This window comes from Triticum dicoccoides, chromosome 7A, assembly GCF_002162155.2.
Source record: "Triticum dicoccoides isolate Atlit2015 ecotype Zavitan chromosome 7A, WEW_v2.0, whole genome shotgun sequence".
NCBI lineage: Eukaryota > Viridiplantae > Streptophyta > Magnoliopsida > Poales > Poaceae > Triticum > Triticum dicoccoides.
In genome coordinates this window covers 260,500,611-260,505,883 of record NC_041392.1, presented here as the reverse complement: position 1 = coordinate 260,505,883, position 5,273 = coordinate 260,500,611, and positions in this window count along the sequence as shown.

The following is a 5,273-nucleotide window of genomic DNA, read 5'->3' as shown; positions in this document are numbered from 1 at the left end:
ACAGCTGTACTTGCCGATCTGACAGGAGGAGGAGGAGGAAGACGCCTCTGGTTGAAACACTTGTTGGCATAGTGACCCTTCTGTTGGCACTTGTTGCACGTGACCTCTGAAAGCAGATGGTGATACGGAGCACTCGATCTTGGAGCTTGAGACGAAGTCTTGTTCTAAAAGTCAGGGTTGGGTGGGTGGGAAGAACCACTGCCACCTTTGCTCTTCTGCTGATACGGCTGATGGAATGGAGGAGGAGGAAGCCAAAACCTATGCTGCTTGGCCACTTGAGTAGAGAAAGAAGGAGTAACATCTCTGACTCGCTTCTTGGAAGCATCACACCTCAACTGAGCAGCCTCTTGCTTCAGTGCCATGTTGTAGAACTCATCGTATCTCAAGGGCTCGAAGAGGACAAGAGCGACCTGAATTTCTTCTCTGAGACCACCCCTGAACTGATATATCATGCTCTTCTCATCCGGGACATCCTGCTTGGCAAAGCGGGCGAGCTTCTAAAACAACTTGTTGTAGTCATAGACAGACAAAGAGCCTTGCTTCAGATTGCGGAATTCCTCAAGCTTGCTTTCAACCACGCTCTGGGGAATATGATGAGCTCGGAAATCTCGACGGAAATCATCCCAAGTGATAACACGTCCACCTCTGGAGTCCTTGTACTGCTGGAACCATTCTGCAGCTTGATCTTTGAGTTGGAAGGAAGCGAACTTTACAAAGTCCTCAGGCCTGACGTTACTGCACTCGAAATGCTTGCACAGATCCACAAGCCAATCGTCAGCATCGGTTGCCTCAACACAATTGCTGAAAGTCTTTGGCCCGTTAGCAAGGAACTGGTTGAGTGTAGCAAAGTGACTCCGATTGCTGCCTTGATTCCCTTGACTGCCTTGATTGCGCTCTTGAAGAATTTGCATGATCAGCTGTGTGTTTGCATTGGTTGCGGCCATCACAGCTTGCCATGCCTCCGGAGGAGGTGGAGGTGGTGGCGGATCAGGATTCGGAGTCGTGCGCGTTGGAGGAGCCATCCTGAAGAGGTTGACCACCATTAGCACATTGATAGACAAATAATGAAGCTGAATCCAACGGAATGAAAAATTCCAACATATAGTCTTCACATCCGAACAAAATGAACGAATGCATTCCTCTTGAAATGGTCACATATCCATAAATTGAGAAGCCACGTAGAATTAAGGTAGAGAAATAAATCAACAAGGTATGGATCAAGAATGAATAATCGGTAAGAGATCCCAATCTCAAACCAATATCCGAGGAAGAAAAACTAGAGCTACTAGAATTCCCACCTATGAAACTTCCGAACCTTTTCGGTTATGCAATCAGGTGTTAGGGATACAGGGGAAGCATAATATCTCACCCAAACTAGCAAATCCTACATCCAGCTGTATCCATCCTTCAACACATAACCAAGAAACCTTCGGAAACCATCTACCTCAACCTTCGAAAAGCATCCGTTATACAAGTTATGGCGATACTCCCGAACTCCCGCCCCGGTACTGGGTGGCGTCGAGGTTATCTCACCAACGAACTGCATAAAAGAGATTTTCGATGTCGGCGTACTAAACTCAGGTATTCCAGAACTGCAACGATAAAATTATGATGACAACACCTCAGAGCTCAACTCCCCGGGACACTTCCACTAAACCCCTGACAGGAGGCACCAAGACAATGTTCTCATCATAAAACCATCGGAACGATTCCAAGATACCCGTGTGATCCTAAAAAAATTTTTAGTGAAATTTGAGAAGAGAAGAGTCAAAACTCTACGTCAGGATGCCTTACCAGAGCGATGAGGAGACTGGGAAGTAAAAAGAATTCCTAATCTCTCCGATATATAATTCCTAAATGACTCAAAACATTTTTCTAGACACAACTCGGCCGCTAAAAACGATCAAGCAATGGGGCTCCTAAGGTCGGGGAAGGCTCTGATTACCAACTTGTAACACCCTCGATGCGACTATAGCTCCCACATGTCGAGGCACGACTTAGAGACATAATCACATTGAAGGCATATGTCGTAAGTTAGGCAATCTTCACAACGTCCCATGTAATGATAACAAAAGGGGAGATAACATAGTGGGCTTACACTCGCCACGTCAATCAAGAACATAAATAACATTAAATCATCCAAACACTCATGGCCCGACTACGCCGCCAAAATAAAAGAGAACCCAACATGCGACAATGTTCCCGTTCACCCCCAACTGGGCACCACTACCGATCATCGGGAAAGGAAACATAGTATCGTTGAGAGTCTTTGTCGAACTCCCACTTGAGCTCATACGCGTCTCCTGGAGCGGAATCATCAGGCCCTGCATCTGGTGTAATAGTAATTTGTGAGCCACAGGGACTCAGCAATCTCGCACCCTCGCGATCAAGACTATTTAAACTTATAGGCATGGCAAGGTAAAATATGAGTGGAGCTGCAGCAAGCGACTAGCAAATATGGTGGCTAGCTTATTCGCAAAGGAGAGCGAGAAGAGGAGGCAAGGCGCGAGCGAGAAACTAGAGAGCAACCTGCGCAGACATTACTCCAACACCATGTCCACTTCCCGGACTCCGCCGAGAAGAGGCCATCACGGTAACACACTCAGTTGATTCATTTTAATTAAGTTAAGGTTCAAGTTATCTACAACCGGACATTAACAAATTCCCATCTGCCCATAACCGCGGGCACGACTTTCGAAAGTCCAATCCCTGTAGGGGAGTCCCAACTTAGCCCATGACAAGCTCTCACAGTCAACGAAGGAATAGACCTCCTCCCAAGATGTTCCGATCAGACTCGGTATCTCGGTACTTCAAGACAACTCCGACAATGGTAAAACAAGTCCACCAACACCACCCGCTGTGCTGACAAATCCCGATAGGAGCTGCACATATCTCGTTCTCAGGGCACACCGGATAAGCTAAGCGTACGGGAGCCAACGTAACCCAAGTTGCCAAGGGACGGCCCCGCACGGTGCTCTAGGTTGGACCAACACTCAGAGGAGCACTGGCCCAGGGGGTGTTTAAAATAAGATGACCCTTGAGTCCGCGAAACCCAAGGGAAAAGGCTAGGTGGCAAATGGTAAAACCAAGGTTGGGCATTGCTGGAGAAGTTTTATTCAAGGCGGACTGTCTAGGGGTTCCCATTATAACCCAACCGCGTAAGGAACGCAAAATCCGGGAACATAACACCGATATGACGGAAACTAGGGCGGCAAGAGTGGAACAAAACACTAGGCGAGAGGCCGAGCCTTCCACCCTTTACCAAGTATATAGATGCATTAAGATAACAAGGCAATATAATGATATCCCAACAAGTAAATAAAAGATGTTCCAACAAGGAACGGCCTCCAATCTTCACCTGCAACTAGCAACGCTATAAGAGGGGCTGAGCAAAGTGGTCACATAGCCAATCAACGGTTTTCTAGGACATGGTGGGTTAGAGGTTTGATATGACAGTTTGGGAGGCTGGCAAGCAAGTGGTAGGCATCGTAGCATTGGCAAAGCAAAAGAGCGAGCAAACTAGCATAGCAAAGATAGTAGTGATTTCGAGGGTATGATCATCTTGCCTGCACAGTTGTCAGAGTTGACTGGATCCTCAAAAGCAAACTCAACGAGCTCCTCGTTAGCGAACTCGTCTCCCGGCTCTACCCAAACAAGACAAAAAAGCAACAAGGATACAATCAACCACGTGCAAGACCAAGCAATATGATGAAATGAAGATATGCTATGCGGGATGCGATGCGGGATGCAAAATGCAAGATATGACAGGAAATGCATGAACCTGGCCTCAACTTGGAAAACCAAGTGTGCCACTGGAAAGATGAGATGAAATCGCTTGAAAACGATATAAAGAACGCCGGAATCGGAGTTACGGTTTGGAAATGGCAAGCGATTCAAAAATGACACCGGTATGCGATTTACAGCAAGTAGGCATCTAAATGCAATGAGATGAACATGCTACAGCACCCAAACATGACAACAAAATACATGGCAGGGAAGCATTCAAGATGCTTAACAAAAGTCTAGCACTGAGCTACGGCCAAATCGTCCATTAGGAGGTTCAAACAAGCATGGCAAAAACGCAAATGGTAAAACAGATCTCAGACTTAGTGAAATTAACACTTGTCTGGAATTTCAGATCATATAGCCCTCTTCGGAGCAACAAAACAACATGCTACAGGACCTGAACATGACAAGGAAAGACATGGCATGGAGCTACTCAACAAGCTTAACAAAAGTTCCTTAGTGACCTTGAGCCAAAAGGGATCACAAAATATACTAACAAGCACACGAACATAGCAAAAACATAATCAGTTTTCAGACTTAGTGAAAACTGGGACATGCTGCAACATAACTCACGAAGGTATGTTTACGAGCTCGATGCACTCACCACGGTGCAAGTCATGGCAATACAAGCACACATCCCTTGAGAAGGCACAAAATGCAAGCTAGACATGGAAACAACAATGGCATAGCATGCACGGATCAACCACAATAACATTGGCAAAATCGCAAACAAGTTGACGATCTGCCCAGATTCGCAACAAAGCAAAAGTAGAGCTCGATTGACTCAAGCGAGGGTGCTCCATAATTGCAAACAAAGACATTGGTGGATAGAGAACTACATGGTTAACAAAACTCCCTTACTGATCATCCTCAAAAGAGGTACGGATCACTAGGAAACAACACGAACATATGGCATCATGAGATAAACAATCCCAGGACTTAGTGAAATCACTAAGTCCCTGAAAACAGAATTACCGGGTGCCTCACTTTGCAAGCTTGCACATGTCACTACACACATCCTAAAAATACATGGGTTGCACCTCTGGAAAGATGACAAAACCCTTAACAAACATATGAAGAACTCACGGGCATATCATGCACATAATAATCATGGAAAAAATGACAAAAGTGCTAAACGGAGTAACAGATCTGACAATTAACTCAAGTAGCCCTCTTCTAACAGCATTTCGGACATCAAGATGAGCTCAAATGAAAATGGTGCAATGGAATGAAATGATGTACTCTTTGAGGTGAACATTTTGATATGCTATATGCCCAAATCAGAGTTACGGATGCAAAGTTACGGGGCCTCGAATAGGAGCATATGGACTGAAAATTCCTGGGACTTAGAGAAAAAATGACCTAGGGTTTCCAGATCTGGATCTCGCGCACGCAAACCGAGGCGATTCCGGCGAGCACTGTTCACCGGTGGCGGGGACGACGCCGGAGGAGGTCGCCGGGGGGGGGGGAGACGTGGAGGAGGCCGG